Below are 18,183 nucleotides of genomic sequence, written 5' to 3' on the forward strand. Positions count from 1 at the left end.
ACAATACGCAATACAGCAGTTCTTTGAGGGTTAACTTATTGGTCCGGCGGCTGCCTGACTGTAGAGTCTTTGGTTCAAACGGTGGTGCCAACACAGTTAGCGCGTGATGAGTCTGGTGTCGTCCTGAAGGCATTGATGATCTGATGTCCGGCGGTGATGGTGGGTCCTGTCGACTTGGACGGGGTTCTGAGTCCAGGGTTTGTTGTGTGGTATGAAGTGCAATCTCCAACTCCACAGATATAAGCGGGTGAGATGAGGCACAGTTCCCAGTGAGTCACCCAGTCCTTCCTAGGCGGCACGTGCAGAACTTACTGGCCTGGAGCATTTCGCACCTTCAGCTGGAGGAGCCACCGGGCACATGGCACGTTTCTCATCACAGTCTCTGTATCTGGTCGCAGGGAATCTATCGCGCGGGTCTGCGCTGTCACGGTGCTCAGAGGACGGAGCAACTGTTCCTTGCTATGCGCTGCTTGTTCCCACCAGGACTAACTGCTTCCACGCGCGCTCAGGCCTTTTTAGCTTAGCCACGCCCCCTGCTGCCAAGTGGAAAGGTCGGACTAGGTTTTTAAGCTTTCCCCCGGACAACAGAGGAGACAGCCCCAACAGTTCCGGAACCGGCACAAGAGAGATACCTTCAGGCCAGTCCCTCTTCTTACATCTGAGTTGCCCACCAGGGCAATGGGGATACTTGGTACCGGGTCCGGTCACTCTTAAAGGGGATGTCACGGTGGCTGTGACCTGGTCCGTGACCCTGGGCGCTCACTTAAAAGGGGTAAAGTCTTTAAAGGGAATTTGGTAATAAAGTTTATTCATGACGCCACCTGTGGTTCTCGGTCAGTGGGACCGACACTGCTTAAAGGGGTCCTCTGGGGTGATGTTCTTGCAGCAAGATGGTAACACTTCCCACAGGTGAAGCAGGGTCCCCAGGATTCCCAAAGAATATGGCAAGGATGGTGTATGCTGGCAAATAAGTGAAGGACACAGAGTTGTAAAGTCTTTACCTGGTATACTGGTAGAAGCAGTCCACAGTCCAGGATACCAGGCACAGGTGGTGATGTGGTCCTGCCGACCTGGAGGCAAAGGTGATCCCTCTCCCAGGTATGGCAAGGATGGTGTATGCTGGCAAATAAGTGAAGGACACAGAGTTGTAAAGTCTTTACCTGGTATACTGGTAGAAGCAGTCCACAGTCCAGGATACCAGGCACAGGTGGTGATGTGGTCCGGCCGACCTGGAGGCAAAGGTGATCCCTCTCCCAGGTGAGGTCCGTAAGCTTTCCTACTCGCGCTAGTATGCGATGTCCCTGCTGCCTATAGCTTGCTGGCAAAGTCCTCTCACTCTTGTCTTAGAACAGGTACCCGAATGATGGGCACTAAATTTCAGGAGGGCAAATTTCCAACGGATGAGAGATCATCTTGGTGCAATTAACTGGGACGATATCCTGAGACATTAAAACACACAAAGAAAATGGGAGACGTTTATTAGCATCCTGGATAGGACCTGTGCACAGTATATACCGTATGGGAATAAACATGCTAGAAATAGGAGTAAACCAATATGGCTAAATAGAGTTGTAAGGGGAGCAATAAGTGACAAAAAGAAAGCATTTAGAGATTTAAAGGAAGTAGGTAGTGATGAGGCATTAAATAAATAAAGACAATTTAGTAAATTCTGTAAAAAGCAAATCAACTCAACAAAAATTGAGACGGAGACTCATTGCCAGAGAGAGTAAAAATAATCCCCAAATATTCTTTAATTACATAAATAGTAAGACACTAAAATATGATAGTGTTGGCCCCCTTAAAAATAGTCTAGGTGAAATGGTGGATGAGGATGAGGAAAAAGCCAATATGCTAAATGACTTTTTTTCATCAGTATTTACACAATAAAATCTCACGTCAGACAATATGATCAAAAATTCCCCATTAAATGTCACCTGCTTAACCCAGCAGGAAGTATGGCGGCGTCTAAATATCACTAAAATTGACAAATCTCCGGGCCCGGATTGGATACACCCTCGAGTACTGCAGGAATTAAGTACAGTCATTGATAGACCATTATTTTTAATCTTTAAAGACTCCATATTAACAGGGTCTGTACCACAGGACTGGCGTATAGCAAATGTGGTGCCAATATTCAAAAAGGGGACAAAAACTGAACTCGGAAATTATAGGCCAGTAAGCTTAACCTCTACTGTGGGTAAAATCCTGGAGGGCATTCTAAGGGATGCTATACTGGAGTATCTGAAGAGGAAAAACCTCATGACCCAGTATCAGCACGGGTTTACTAGGGACCGTTCATGTCAGACTAATCTGATCAATGTCTATGAAGCGGTAAGTTCCGGACTGGACTAAGGGAATGCAGTGGACGTAGTGTATATGGACTTTTCAAAAGCTTTTGATACGGTGCCACACAAAAGGTTGATACATAAAATGAGAATAATGAGGATAGGGGAAAATATGTGTGAGTGGGTTGAGAGCTGGCTCAGGGATAGGAAACAAAGGGTGGTTATTAATGGAGCACACTCGGACTGGGTCGCGGTTAGCAGTGGGGTACCACAGGGGTCAGTATTGGGCCCTCTTCTTTTTAACATATTTATTAATGACCTTGTAGGGGGCATTCAGAGTAGAATTTCAATATTTGCAGATGACACAATACAGAGGAGGACAATTTTATATTACAGGATGATTTATGTAAACTAGAAGCTTAGGCTGATAAATGGCAAATGAGCTTTAATGGGGATAATTGTAAGGTCATGCACTTGGGTAGAAGTAATAAGATGTATAACTATGTGCTTAATTCTAAAACTCTGGGCAAAACCGTTAATGAAAAAGACCTGGTAGCAGTGCCGGCTCCAGGTATTTGAGGACTCCGGGCGAACGAGTCTAAGTGGGCCCCCCCTTAACACATACCACGAATCATGATGCCCAAATACAGCAGAGAAATATAGGTATAGTACAATGCCAGATTTCACTTCTTACATGAGTGATAGCTATTGTAAATTCTGCAGTGTATATATACAGGAGACGAGGAGTGGTACTGTGCAGTGTTTATATACAGGACAGGAGGAGTGGTACTGTGCAGTGTATATATACAGGACAGGAAGAGTGGTACTGTGCAGTGTATATACAGGACAGGAGGAGTGGTACTGTGCAGTGTATATATACAGGAGGAGTGGTACTGTGCAGTGTATATATACAGGGGAGTAGTACTGTGCAGTGTATATATACAGGGGAGTAGTACTGTGCAGTGTATATATACAGTGGGAGTGGTACTGTGCAGTGTATATATACAGGGGAGTGGTACTGTGCAGTGTATATATACAGGGGGAGTGGTACTGTGCAGTGTATATATACAGGGGGAGTGGTACTGTGCAGTGTACAGTATATATACAGGGGGAGTGGTACTGTGCAGTGTATATATACAGGGGGAGTGGTACTGTGTAGTGTATATATACAGGGGGAGTGGTAATGTGCAGTATATATATATACAGGGGAAGTGGTACTGTGCAGTGTATATATACAGGGGGAGTGGTACTGTGCAGTGTATATATACAGGGGGAGTGGTACTGTGTAGTGTATATATACAGGGGGAGTGGTAATGTGCAGTATATATATACAGGGGGAGTGGTACTGTGCAGTGTATATATACAGGGGGAGTGGTACTGTGCAGTGTATATATACAGGGGGAGTGGTACTGTGTAGTGTATATATACAGGGGGAGTGGTAATGTGCAGTATGTATATACAGGGGAAGTGGTACTGTGCAGTGTATATATACAGGGGGAGTGGTACTGTGCAGTGTATATATACAGGGGGAGTGGTACTGTGCAGTGTATATGTAAGAGGGTAGTGCTGTTATGGACAGTAACACGCTGCCACTTTAAGAGACAGCACCCCCTTGTCTGGTGCGATGGAATGTCCTGCTTCCCCTTGCTATAGACGGTGAAGATAAACTGCCCTAGGATAAGGGGAGGAGTTGAGCCTGAACTGTGTGTGTGAGTTGAAGCTGCTGGAGAGAACTGTGTGCTGTTTGCTACAAGAAAGGTTCCACAGCTTGGGATGAAGTTTACTTGTGAAATTTGCAAGACTTTTCTGGGTACAGCAAAGGTGGCTGTTCTGTGCTAGTTTGTGAAGCCACGAAGATACTGAGAAAGGGACTTACAGTTTCCAGGAGCATCCCTAGGATCCAGAAGCAAGGAGAAGACCACGTTTCACAGAGCTGACAGAAAGCCATGCGCACCACCTATTGGACTTCTGGGGCCCCCCCTGGGACTGGACCTGAGTCCCCAACATCACCGTGAGTCTGTTCCTGTTTGGTGCACCTGTTAGGGCCTAGTGTAGGCGTCAGTAGTCAGTACACGGGAGCCGTGTGGCCTACTTAGCAAAGGCCAGGGAGGTTATACATAGAGTAGCATCGTTATTTGTTAATTGTTTAAACTTGCTTGTGAGACATATTCTGAGTCTGTAATAGTTGTAGCACCGTGCTATTTTACAGGAAAGATAACACATGTACATTGTCTTTTGCCATTGTAAACCCTTGTTTGCATCTTCCTCGTTCCCTTCCTTCCTTGCCTTCCAATAAATCTACCCTTTGTTGTTTGCACCTCATCTTGTGTTCAGTAGTCTTCCTGCACCGTGGTGGTCCCCCGGCCATCGCTTCAAGTGGCGCTGCGAGCAGGGTACTGTCACCAAGATGGAGGCAGCAGACAGCAATGGCGGGAATGATAATGTTAATGGAGATGCTGTGGGCATTGGTGGAACCCCTGCAAGGACACTCCCTATGGGCACCATATTTAGTGTGCTACCAAAGTTTGACGGCAAGAATATGCCACTGTCCGACTGGGTGTCCCGGCTGCAAAGCACCCTGAAAATTTATAACATCAGCCCAGACCTTGAAGTGGACATTGCGTTAACTGCCCTAGAGGGAGAAGCCCATAGAAACGTCTGCCTACAACCAGAACTCACCCGCAGTACCCTGAAGGAGCTAGTGAAGTTCCTGGAAGAGATCTACGGCGAGACTGCTAGCGCCGGACACCTTCGCGCCAAATTTTTCTCTAGGCGGCAGCGGGAAGAAGAAGGAATTTCTCAGTATGCAACAGCACTGCAAGAAGTGTTAGCAGAGGTGCAGAGGAAGGAGGCAGATGGATTTGGCGGCATGGGCTCTAAAGACCGGATACTCCGGGAGCAATTCATTCTGGGACTGCACAGCACATCCTTGAGGCGAGCACTGTCAGAACGGGACCAGGCAGATCCGGCTTTACATTTCGTCAAATCCTGGCGGAAACAGTGGCCCGAAGTAAAGAAGAAAGCTATGCGTCTGGGGTGATGCGCCAATACCAGAGGGGACCCAAACCATCAGGAGGTGCTGGTCCAGGTGGTGCAAGACTTGCAGCGGTCCCTTGTCAACGTGCAAGAGAAACTGACCCAGATGGAGCTAAGAGTGGGGGAAGTACAACAGTCTGACACACCGTACTCATGCAACCATACAACCATACTTCAGCCCGACCGATAAGGGATCAGTGGGAGCAAGCCCCCTCTCGTCAGGCATTGGAGGCACGAGGACAGGCTCGAGGTACCCCCCGGCGAGGAGGAGGCATCCTGTTATGACCTGGTGGTCAGGACAATAATGGACCTGGTGGTTAAGAGCACACGGAATGACCTGATAGTTACTGATAATTAAGGACGAGCTCTGGGACGTGGGAACTCTGCTAACCGCAATCCCTAATTCTATCAAACACACTAGAAATAGCCGTGGATTGCGCCTAATGCTCCCTATGCAACTCGGCACAGCCTAAGGAACTAGCTAGCCCTGAAGATAGGAAAATAAAGCCTACCTTGCCTCAGAGAAATTCCCCAAAGGAAAAGGCAGCCCCCCACATATAATGACTGTGAGTAAGATGAAAATACAAACACAGAGATTAAATAGATTTAGCAAAGTGAGGCCCGACTAACTGAACAGACCGAGGATAGGAAAGGTTACTTTGCGGTCAGCACAAAAACCTACAAAAAGACCAGGCAGAGGGCGCAAAAAAGACCCTCCGCACCGACTCACGGTGCGGAGGCGCTCCCTCTGCGTCCTAGAGCTTCCAGCAAGCAAGACAACAAAAAATAGCAAGCTGGACAGAAAAATAGCAAACCAAAGAAATACAAGCTGGAACTTAGCTTCTGCAGGGAAGACAGGTCACAAGAACGATCCAGGAGTGAACTAGACCAATACTGGAACATTGACAGGTGGCCAGGAGCAAAGATCTAAGTGGAGTTAAATAGAGCAGCCCACTAACGAATTAACCTCGTCACCTGTGGAAGGAAACTCAGAAACACCCACCAGAGGAAGTCCATGGACAGAACCAGCCAAAGTACCATTCATGACCACAGGAGGGAGCCTGACAACAGAATTCACAACAGTACCCCCCCCTTGAGGAGGGGTCACCGAACCCTCACCAGAGCCCCCAGGCTGACCAGGATGAGCCAAATGAAAGGCACGAACCAGATCGGCAGCATGAACATCAGAGGCAAAAACCCAGGAATTATCTTCCTGACCATAACCCTTCCACTTGACCAGGTACTGGAGTTTCCGTCTCGAAACACGAGAATCCAAAATCTTCTCCACCACATACTCCAACTCCCCCTCAACCAACACCGGGGCAGGAGGATCAACGGATGGAACCACAGGTGCCACGTATCTCCGCAATAACGACCTATGGAACACATTATGGATGGCAAAAGAAGCAGGAAGGGCCAAACGAAATGACACAGGATTGATAACCTCAGAAATCTTATACGGACCAATGAAACGAGGCTTAAACTTAGGAGAGGAAACCTTCATAGGAACATAACGAGACGACAACCAAACCAAATCCCCAACACGAAGTCGGGGACCCACACAGCGCCGGCAGATAGCGAAACGTTGATCCTTCTCCTGGGACAATGTCAAATTGTCCACCACATGAGTCCAAATCTGCTGCAACCTATTCACCACAGTATCTACACCAGGACAGTCCGAAGACTCAAACTGCCCTGAAGAGAAACGAGGATGGAAACCAGAATTGCAGAAAAACGGCGAAACCAAAGTAGCCGAGCTGGCCCGATTATTAAGGGCGAACTCAGCCAACGGCTAAAGGACACCCAATCATCCTGATCAGCAGAAACAAAGCATCTCAGATATGTTTCCAAAGTTTGATTAGTTCGTTCGGTTTGGCCATTTGTCTGAGGATGGAAAGCCGAGGAAAAAGACAATTCAATGCCCATCCTTGCACAAAAGGAACGCCAAAACCTCGAAACAAACTGGGAACCTCTGTCAGAAACGATGTTCTCCGGGATACCATGTAAACGAACCACATGCTGGAAAAATAATGGCACCAAATCAGAGGAGGAAGGCAATTTAGACAAAGGTACCAAATGGACCATTTTAGAAAAGCGATCACAAACCACCCAAATGACCGACATCTTTTGAGAGACGGGGAGATCCGAAATAAAATCCATAGAAATATGCTTCCAGGGCCTCTTCGGGACCGGCAAGGGCAAAAGCAGCCCACTGGCACGAGAACAGCAGGGCTTAGCCCGAGCACAAGTCCCACAGGACTGCACAAAAGAATGCACATCCCGTGACAAAGACGGCCACCAAAAGGATCTAGCCACCAAATCTGTGGTACCAAAGATTCCAGGATGCCCAGCCAACACTGAACAATGAATCTCAGAGATAACTCTACTAGTCCATCTATCAGGGACAAACAGTTTCTCCGCTGGGCAACGGTCAGGTCTATCAGCCTGAAATTTTTGCAGCACCCGCCGCAAATCAGGGGAGATGGCAGACAAAATTACCCCCTCTTTGAGAATACCCGCCGGCTCAGGAACACCCGGAGAGTCAGGCACAAAACTCCTTGACAGGGCATCAGCCTTCACATTCTTAGAGCCCGGAAGGTACGAAACCACAAAATCAAAACGGGAGAAAAATAACGACCATCGAGCCTGTCTCGGATTCAACCGTTTGGCAGACTCAAGATAAGTCAAATTCTTGTGATCTGTCAAGACCACCACGCGATGCTTGGCTCCTTCAAGCCAATGACGCCACTCCTCGAATGCCCACTTCATGGCCAACAACTCACGATTACCAACATCATAATTACGCTCAGCAGGCGAAAACTTTCTAGAAAAGAAAGCACATGGCTTCATCACCGAGCCATCAGAACTTCTTTGCGACAAAACAGCCCCTGCTCCAATCTCAGAAGCATCAACCTCAACCTGAAACGGGAGCGAAACATCTGGCTGGCACAACACAGGGGCAGAAGAAAAACGACGCTTCAACTCCTGAAAAGCCTCTACAGCTGCAGAAGACCAATTGACCACATCAGCACCCTTCTTGGTCAAATCAGTCAACGGTTTAGCAACAGTAGAAAAATTAGCGATGAAGCGCCGATAAAAATTAGCAAAGCCAAGGAACTTTTGCAGGCTCTTCACAGATGTCGGCTGAGTCCAATCGTAAATGGCCTGGACTTTAAGAGGGTCCATCTCGATAGTAGAAGGGGAAAAAATGAACCCCCAAAATGAAACCTTCTGAACTCCAAAGAGACACTTTGACCCCTTCACAAACAAGGAATTCGCACGCAGGACCTGGAACACCATTCTGACCTGCTTCACATGAGACTCCCAATCATCCGAAAAGACCAAAATATCATCCAAATACACAATCAGGAATTTATCCAGGTACTCTCGGAAGATGTCATGCATAAAGGACTGAAATACTGATGGAGCATTGGAAAGCCCGAATGGCATAACTAGGTACTCAAAATGGCCCTCGGGCGTATTAAATGCTGTTTTCCATTCATCTCCTTGTTTAATACGCACAAGATTATACGCCCCTCGAAGATCTATCTTGGTGAACCAACTAGCCCCTTTAATACGAGCAAACAAATCAGACAGCAACGGCAAAGGATACTGAAATTTGACTGTAATTTTATTAAGAAGGCGGTAATCAATACAAGGTCTCAAAGAACCATCCTTCTTGGCCACAAAAAAGAACCCTGCTCCTAACGGTGATGACGACGGGCGAATATGACCCTTCTCCAAGGATTCCTTTATATAACTCCGCATAGCGGCATGTTCTGGCACAGATAAATTGAACAATCGGCCCTTAGGAAACTTACTACCAGGAATCAAATTAATTGCACAATCGCAATCCCTATGAGGAGGTAGGGCACTGGCTTTGGGCTCATCCAATACGTCCCGATAATCCGACAAAAACTCTGGAACTTCAGAAGGAGTGGAAGACGAAATAGACAAAAATGGAACATCACCATGTACCCCCTGGCAACCCCAGCTGGACACAGACATAGATTTCCAGTCCAATACTGGATTATGAACCTGTAGCCATGGCAACCCCAAAACGACCACATCATGCAGATTATGCAACACCAGAAAGCGGATATCCTCCTGATGTGCAGGAGCCATGCACATGGTCAATTGGGTCCAGTACTGAGGCTTATTCTTGGCCAAAGGCGTAGCATCAATTCCTCTCAATGGAATAGGATACTGCAAGGGCTCCAAGAAAAAACCACAGCGCCTAGCAAACTCCAAGTCCATCAAATTCAGGGCAGCGCCTGAATCCACAAATGCCATAACAGAATAGGATGACAAAGAGCAAGTCAGAGTAACACACAATAGAAATTTAGACTGTACCGTACCAATGGTGGCAGACCTAGCGAACCGCTTAGTGTGCTTAGGACAATCGGAGATAGCATGAGTGGAATCACCACAGTAAAAACATAGCCCATTCTGACGTCTGTGTTTTTGCCGTTCAGCTCTGGTCAAAGTCCTATCACATTGCATAGTACCGCCAAATGGTGCACAGGTTTACGCTCACGCAAGCGTCGATCGATCTGAATGGCCAAGGACATAGACTCATTCAGACCAGCAGGCATGGGAAATCCCACCATGACATCCTTAAGGGCTTCAGAGAGAGCCTTTCTGAAGATTGCTGCCAGGGCACATTCATTCCACTGAGTGAGCACATGCCACTTTCTAAACTTCTGACAATATATCTCCGCTTCATCCTGACCCTGACACAGAGCCAGCAAGATCTTCTCTGCCTGATCCACTGAATTAGGTTCGTCATAAAGTAATCCAAGCGCCAGGAAAAACGCATCAACATCACGCAATGCCGGATGAGGAGCGAGGTTTCAAAGCAAGAAACAATTTACAATTATTTTTGAAATTCAAGAACTTAGATCTATCACCAAAAAACAAATCAGGAATTGGAATCCTAGGCTCTAACATCGGATTCTGAACCACAAAATCTTGAATGTTTTGTACCCTTGCAGTGAGATTATCCATACAAGAGGACAGACCTTGAATGTCCATGTTTACACCTATGTCCTGAACCACCCAGAGGTAAAGGGGAAAAGAGAGACAAAACACACTGCAAAGAAAAAAAAATGGTCTCAGAACTTCTCTTATCCCTCTATTGAGATGCATTAGTACTTTGGGCCACCTGTACTGTTATGACCTGGTGGTCAGGACAATAATGGACCTGGTGGTTAAGAGCACACGGAATGACCTGATAGTTACTGATAATTAAGGACGAGCTCTGGGACGTGGGAACTCTGCTAACCGCAATCCCTAATCCTATCAAACACACTAGAAATAGCCGTGGATTGCGCCTAACGCTCCCTATGCAACTCGGCACAGCCTAAGGAACTAGCTAGCCCTGAAGATAGGAAAATAAAGCCTACCTTGCCTCAGAGAAATTCCCCAAAGGAAAAGGCAGCCCCCCACATATAATGACTGTGAGTAAGATGAAAATACAAACACAGAGATTAAATAGATTTAGCAAAGTGAGGCCCGACTAACTGAACAGACCGAGGATAGGAAAGGTTACTTTGCGGTCAGCACAAAAACCTACAAAAAGACCACGCAGAGGGCGTAAAAAAGACCCTCCGCACAGACTCACGGTGCGGAGGCGCTCCCTCTGCGTCCCAGAGCTTCCAGCAAGCAAGACAACAAAAAATAGCAAGCTGGACAGAAAAATAGCAAACCAAAGAAATACAAGCTGGAACTTAGCTTCTGCAGGGAAGACAGGTCACAAGAACGATCCAGGAGTGAACTAGACCAATACTGGAACATTGACAGGTGGCCAGGAGCAAAGATCTAAGTGGAGTTAAATAGAGCAGCCCACTAACGAATTAACCTCGTCACCTGTGGAAGGAAACTCAGAAACACCCACCAGAGGAAGTCCATGGACAGAACCAGCCGAAGTACCATTCATGACCACAGGAGGGAGCCCGACAACAGAATTCACAACAGCATCCAATGCTGGGAATGTGGAGGAAGGGGGCACCTTGCCAGAGACTGTCGGAAATATACTCAAGGCCAGCGGAAGCCGCCGTTAAACTACCAACCCCCGCAGTAGTGCGGCACTCTGCGGGGGCGGCGAGGAGAGAGGCCGCTCCATATCATATCGAACACTTGCTTGCTGGGAGCCCCATCCTACGTGCTGAATTCGAAGGAGTTCTAGTGTATTGCCTGATAGATACCGGGTCACAAGTGACAACGATGCCAGAAGCGTATTTCAAGCAGCATTTCCAGGACCTAGTCAAGCCAGAAAAAGAGACATTGATCCGGTTGTTTGCTGCCAACCAACAACCGATCCTGGCCACAGGGGTCGTGTGGATGAATATTCGAATCTGTGGGCAAGACAATGGGAGAAAAGGGATCCTGCTAGTCCCTGAGCCTATCAAGGAAGATGTGCCTGTAGTACTGGAAATGAACATCCTACGTGAACTCGATCAGATTATGTCTACCAAATGGGGACCTGGATATTGGACGAAGGCTACTACACATAAGCCTACTCAAGAAGCCCTTCAACGACTGATCCGCATCTGTGGGATGCAGAAGAGTGTGCCATCTTATCAGACGGTAGGGGTCATCAGGGCTCCCGGTAAAGAACCTGTAATCCTACCTCCTGAACGAGAAACTATAGTATACCTTCCAGTGGGGACTCACCGCAACCTTGACGGGTTGGAAGTGGTTGTTCAGCCTGTGGTAGGCGGAGGAGTGGACCAAGAATTCATGATAGCCCGTACGATAGCTGTGGTCCAGTGGGGACATGTCCCCATAAGAGCTTTGATCGTGGGCCCCGGGGAGGTCTCCGTGCCATGAGGCACAGATCTGGCCCTGGTGTACCTACATAAGGGTGAAGTGGTGAGTCAGAAGGAGATGTCTTTATCACCGAAAGAAGGCATGGGGTGGACCCTAGCAGTTGCTGCAGAGGACGAAGAGACGCCATCCCCGGAGTGGAGTGGACGGGTCATCCTTGATCAAATGGAAGTGGATGTGAAGGCTCTGGGCCCTGAGTGTGTGCAAGCAATAGAAACTATGCTGTGGGAAAATCAGGCCGCATTCGCCCGTCACGCCGAGGATTTCGGCTGTACTGAAGGCATCACGCATGAGATACCGACTGGAGAAGCTCCAATTCGAGAACGATACCGGCAGATCCCGCCCAAGATGTATCAAGAGGTGAAAACATTATTGAGGCAGATGCTGGATTCAAGAGTGGTGCAGAGTAGTCAGAGCCCTTGGGTAGCCTCGGTGGTGCTCGTCAAGAAAAAGGATGGGACCATCCGCTTCTGTGTAGATTACAGGAAACTCAATGCCTGCACTGTTCGAGACTCATCCGTTGCCCCGCATCGAGGAATCCTTGACAGCATTGGGGAAAGCCAAGTACTTCTCCACCCTGGACCTAGCAAGTGGATACTGGCAAGTAGCCGTGGCAGAGAAAGACAAAGAGAAAACCACCTTCATCCTCCCTATGGGGCTGTTTGAGTTTAACCGGATGCTCTTCGGGCTCTCCAATGCTCCAGGCACATTTCAACAGCTGATGGAAAAGTGTTTGGGAGACTTAAATTTTGAGGCTACCCTGATCTATCTGGATGACATCATTGTGTTTTCGGCTTCATTCGAAGAACACCTTGCCCGGCTTGGACAGGTACTCGGAAGACTGCGGGCTCATAACCTGAAGGTGAGGCCAAAGAAGTGCCACCTCTTCAAGAGAGAGATCGAGTACCTGGGCCACATAGTGTCACAAGATGGAGTTCTACCCTCGCCAGAAAAAGTGGCTGCTATCCAGAAGTGGCCAGTCCCTCGAATAGTGAGAGAACTCCAGGCCTTCCTGGGACTCACTGGGTACTACCGCCGGTTTGTTAAAAACTTCACGAAGGTGGCAGGTCCTCTCAATAAGTTGCTGAGGGGGACCGCTGGAGTGCCGAAGACCCAGCGCGTCCTCTGGGCACAGGAACAAGACGAGACCTTCTAGGCTATAAAGAATGCCCTTACTTCAGCCCCGATTTTGGCCTACGCAGACTTCCAACAACCATTCCTGTTGTACACAGATGATAGCCTTCATGGACTCGGTGCAGTACTTTCTCAGATACAGGATGGACATGAGTGAGTCATCGGGTATGCCAGCAGGTCCCTGCAAGACAGCGAAAGAAACCCTCACAATTACAGCTCCTTCCGGTTAGAGCTCCTGGCCCTGGTGTGGGCCATGACAGAAAAGTTTGCAGGCTTCCTGACAGGTGCCAAGATTCAAGTTCGAACAGACAATAATCCCCTGGCCCACCTTGAGAATGCTAAATTGGGGGCCTTAGAACAACGGTGGGTGGCTCGCCTAGCCAAGTTCGACTTTACCATCCGTTATCGCCCTGCTACCGAAAACGCAAATGCTGATGGGCTGTCAAGAGTGACTGTGGAGACTCCAGTGGGGGATCTTGATGAGCCACTCGAAGAGGAGAAAACCCCAGACTTTCGCAGGTTTAAGCCCCCAATGGTTGCAGCCCAGTCAAGAAGGGAGGCCTGCGCATTACCCCGGTCCCTGGGGAGAACCAATGAGCAATGGGGACACCTTCAGGATGAAGATGAAGGGCTGAGACAGATGAAATGGTGGGTAACTCAGAAGCGGAAGCCTGGCAAACAAGAGAGAGATGATCTGGACTCTGAAATGAGGAGTGTGTTACATCAGTGGGATAGACTGGAGGTGCGAGAGTCAGTGCTATATCGTAAGAGGCAACAGCCAAAAGATATGGAAGTAAGGTGGCAAGTGGTCATCCCAGGAAGAATGGCTCAAGAAGTAGCTAAAGAAGCCCACGAATGCAGCCTCCCAGCCCATGGCCGCCCCAGCTCACCCAGACTGTTAGAATACAGCGATATCATTTCACTCACTCAGGCATGGGTAGGAGCTCCTCCTGAATCATCATGATAAGTTCAGCACTGCAGCCAGGGGCGGGAGAGCAGAGCAGGAGAACGTGCTCTCTCTGCCCACAAACAGTCACACTAGCTGCGTTCTTAACCCCTATGTGCCTGCCTGCACAGAAGATGCTTGTGCCAGCTCCCACTGCCCGCACCTGTAAGACCGCCGTGCCCGCAAATTGAAAGGGTAAGCGCCAGGAAAAACAGCGGGCAAGCGGCCAGATAGATCTATGACAGCGTATGGGTTGATGACAAACTCACATTTAGTGGCCAGTGTCAGGCAGCTGCTACAAAGGCAAATAAAATAATGGGATGCATTAAAGGAGGCATAGATGCTCATGAGGAGAACATAATTTTACCACTATACAAGTCACTAGTTCGACCACACTTAGAATACTGTGTACAGTTCTGGTCTCCAGTGTAAGAGACATAGCTGAACTAGAGCGGGTGCAGAGAAGAGCGACCAAGGTTATTAGAGGACTGGGGGGTCTGCAATACCAAGATAGGTTATTACACTTGGGGCTATTTAGTTTGGAAAAACGAAGGCTAAGGGGTGATCTTATGTATAAATATGAGGGGACAGTACAAAGACCTTTCTGATGATCTTTTTAATCATAGACCTGAGACAGGAACAAGGGGGCATCCTCTATGTCTGGAGGAAAGAAAGTTTAAGCATAATAACAGACGCGGATTCTTTACTGTAAGCAGTGAGACTATGGAACTCTCTGCCGTATGATGTTGTAATGAGTGATTCATTAATAAAATTTAAGAGAGGACTGGATGCCTTTCTTGAAAACTATAATGTTACAGGTTATATATACTAGATTCCTTGATAGGGCGTTGATCCAGGGAAGTAGTCTGATTGCCGTATGTGGAGTTGGGAAGGAATTTTTTTCCCAATGTGGAGCTTATCCAGCATTACAGCTCAGCCCCCATAGAATGTAATGCAGCCAGTCCCCATAGAATGTAATGCAGCACAGCCCCATAGAATGTAATGCAGCACAGCCCCCATAGAATGTAATGCAGCACAGCCCCCATAGAATGTAATGTAGCCAGTCCCCATAGAATGTAATGCAGCCAGCCCCCATAGAATGTAATGCAGCCAGCCCCCATAGAATGTAATGCAGCCAGTCCCCATAGAATGTAATGCAGCCAGCCCCCATAGAATGTAATGCAGCCAGCCCCCATAGAATGTAATGCAGCCAGTCCCCATAGAATGTAATACAGCACAGCCCCCATAGAATGTAATGCAGCCAGTCCCCATAGAATGTAATGCAGCCAACCCCCATAGAATGTAATGCAGCCAGCCCCCATAGAATGTAATGCAGCCAGTCCCCATAAAATGTAATGCAGCACAGCCCCATAGAATGTAATGCAGCCCAGCCCCATAGAATGTAATGCAGCCAGCCCCCATAGAATGTAATGCAGCACAGGCCCCATAGAATGTAATGCAGCACAGCCCCCATAGAATGTAATGCAGCACAGCCCCATAGAATGTAATGCAGCCAGTCCCCTTAGAATGTAATGCAGCCAGTCCCCATAGAATGTAATGCAGCACAGCCCCATAGAATGTAATGCAGCCCAGCCCCATAGAATGTAATGCAGCCAGCCTCAATAGAATGTAATGCAGCACAGCCCCCATAGAATGTAATACAGCACAGCCACCATAGAATGTAATGCAGCACAGCCCCCATAGAATGTAATGCAGCACAGCCCCATAGAATGTAATGCAGCACAGCCTGTTATGATCTGGTGGCCTAGGAGCAGCATGAGACGTACTCTGGAGAAGGTGGTACCTGTACTGACCGCAAACCCTGAACTTAGCAGCGCAACTAGAAGTAGCCGTGGGGGGTACCTAACACTCCCTAGACCCCTCGACACAGCCTAAGAACTAACTTCCCCTAAAGACAGAAACAGGAAACCTATCTTGCCTCAGAGAAAATCCCCAAAGGATAGACAGACCCCCACAAATATTGACTGTGAGAGGAGAGGGAAATAACATACGCAGACATGAAATCAGGATTTAGCATAGGAGGCCGTACTAGCTAAAAAGAGAGAAAGGACAGAGTACTATGCAGTCAGTATTAAAACACTAGAAAATATCCACCACAGAAAATACAAATCACCACATCTGACTAAAGACATGGAGGGTATGTCTGCATCTCCAGAGACACAGCTAGGCTGCAAAAAATCCTTCACAGAAAAAGCTAGACTAGACCAAACATGAAAATGCACAGAACTATAAGGTCCACAGCAGGTGGACAACAAAAACAAAGCCAGAACTTATCTTTGTTGAAATGAACAGCAGAACAGAAGAGACCAGGTATGGATGTGAATCCTCCAAAAACAATGGACAACTGGCACTGACTAAAGGATAAAGCAGGACTAAATAGCCCAGCCCAAATTGCAAAAAATGATAAATGCTGCGATTTAGAATGTAATACAGCACAGCCCCCATAGAATGTAATGCAGCACAGCCCCATAGAATGTAATGCAACACAGGCCCATAGAATGTAATGCAGCACAGACCCCATAGAATGTAATGCAGCCAGTCCCCATAGAATGTAATGCAGCACAGCCACCATACAATATAATGCAGTGCTGCCCAGCCCCATAGAATGTAATGCAGCCATGCCATGTAATAATAAAAAAAAAAACACTGACTCTACTCACCTTTCCTCTTGCCCCGCGCTGCTCCTGGCTCCGGTCTCAGCAGCTGCAGTCTGCCTGCCCGGCCACACAGCAGGTGCGCGATGATATGACGTCATCGCGCACCCGCAGTGTAAGCAGCAGACAGAGCGGGGAATGATGGGAGAGGGAGCGACAGCAGACGCTCTCTCCCCATCATTGCATTCAACTGTACCGGCGTCTATGATGCCGGTATAGTTGAATGCGGGGCCGGGAGTGTGCCGACAGTGGGGGGAGTGTGTCGACAGCGGCACACTCGAGCGGCCCACTACTGCCATCGGCCCTTCTGGCATTTGCCAGAACTGCCCGATGGCCAGTCCGGCCCTGGTGCAGAGTAAAGACCTCAGATCTGGTGTGAGCTGTGCTGGATGCAGTGGGTGTCCCTGTGGCAAGAGAAGAACTGCAGGAGCAGATAGTAAGAACCTGTAGAAGAAGAGATAGCAGAGAAGAGTACCGAGTAGCAGTCCGGAATCGGGGCAAAGAGTGAGAGAAAAAATATTGGGGCCTGGGGCAGGAAGCCTAGCAGGACCGTACAGAGTCTCCATTAGAGAGGTAACGGAAGGAAAATGTAAAGAGAAGCAAAAGGAAGGTGGAGGGGGGTCCATAACACTGAGAGCAATCTGGCCTGTTTATCCGGCCTGTTGTGAATTCTGTGGCAGAGCTCCCTCCTGTGGTCACAAGTGGTACTTCGGCTGGCTCTCTCTGTGAGCTTCCGTTGGTTGAGGAAAGTGGTACTGCGGCTTCTGAGTTTCCTTCCTCAGGTGATGTGGTGAAGTCGTTAGGTGCTGCTCTATTTAACTCCACCTAGTGCTTTGATCCTGGCCTCCAGTCAATGTTCTAGTATTGGACCTGTCTCCTCCTGGATCGTTCCTGTGGCCTGCTGCTCTGCATAGCTAAGTTATTCTTTGCTATTTGTTTGCTGTTTTTTTCTGTCCAGCTTGTCTATTTGTTTTTTCCTGCTTGCTGGAAGCTCTGGGACGCAGAGGGTGTACCTCCGTGCCGTTAGTTCGGTACGGAGGGTCTTTTTGCCCCCTTTGCGTGGTTTTTGTAGGGTTTTGTGTTGACCGCAAAGTTACCTTTCCTATCCTCGCTCTGTTCAGAAAGTTGGGCCTCGCTTTGCTAAATCTATTTCATCTCTACGTTTGTCTTTTCATCTTTACTCACAGTCATTATATGTGGGGGCTGCCTTTTCCTTTGGGGATATTTCTCTGAGGCAAGGTAGGCTTATTTTCTATCTTCAGGCTAGCTAGTTTCTCAG

At 48.1% G+C, this 18,183-nt stretch overlaps 1 long non-coding RNA gene across 1 annotated transcript in view; it reads right to left on the bottom strand.

Moving 5' to 3' along the window:
• Positions 1-889: 889 nt before the first annotated feature.
• The window catches only part of LOC138680918 (uncharacterized), a 60,782-nt gene continuing 43,488 nt past the window's right edge, over positions 890-18,183 (bottom strand). The window contains exon 3 of the long non-coding RNA XR_011321834.1: positions 890-1,439. This is a non-coding gene — a long non-coding RNA (uncharacterized lncRNA). The remainder of the gene's footprint in view (positions 1,440-18,183) is intronic.

Source organism: Ranitomeya imitator, chromosome 5 (genome assembly GCF_032444005.1).
Source record: "Ranitomeya imitator isolate aRanImi1 chromosome 5, aRanImi1.pri, whole genome shotgun sequence".
In the NCBI taxonomy this organism is placed as follows: domain Eukaryota; kingdom Metazoa; phylum Chordata; class Amphibia; order Anura; family Dendrobatidae; genus Ranitomeya; species Ranitomeya imitator.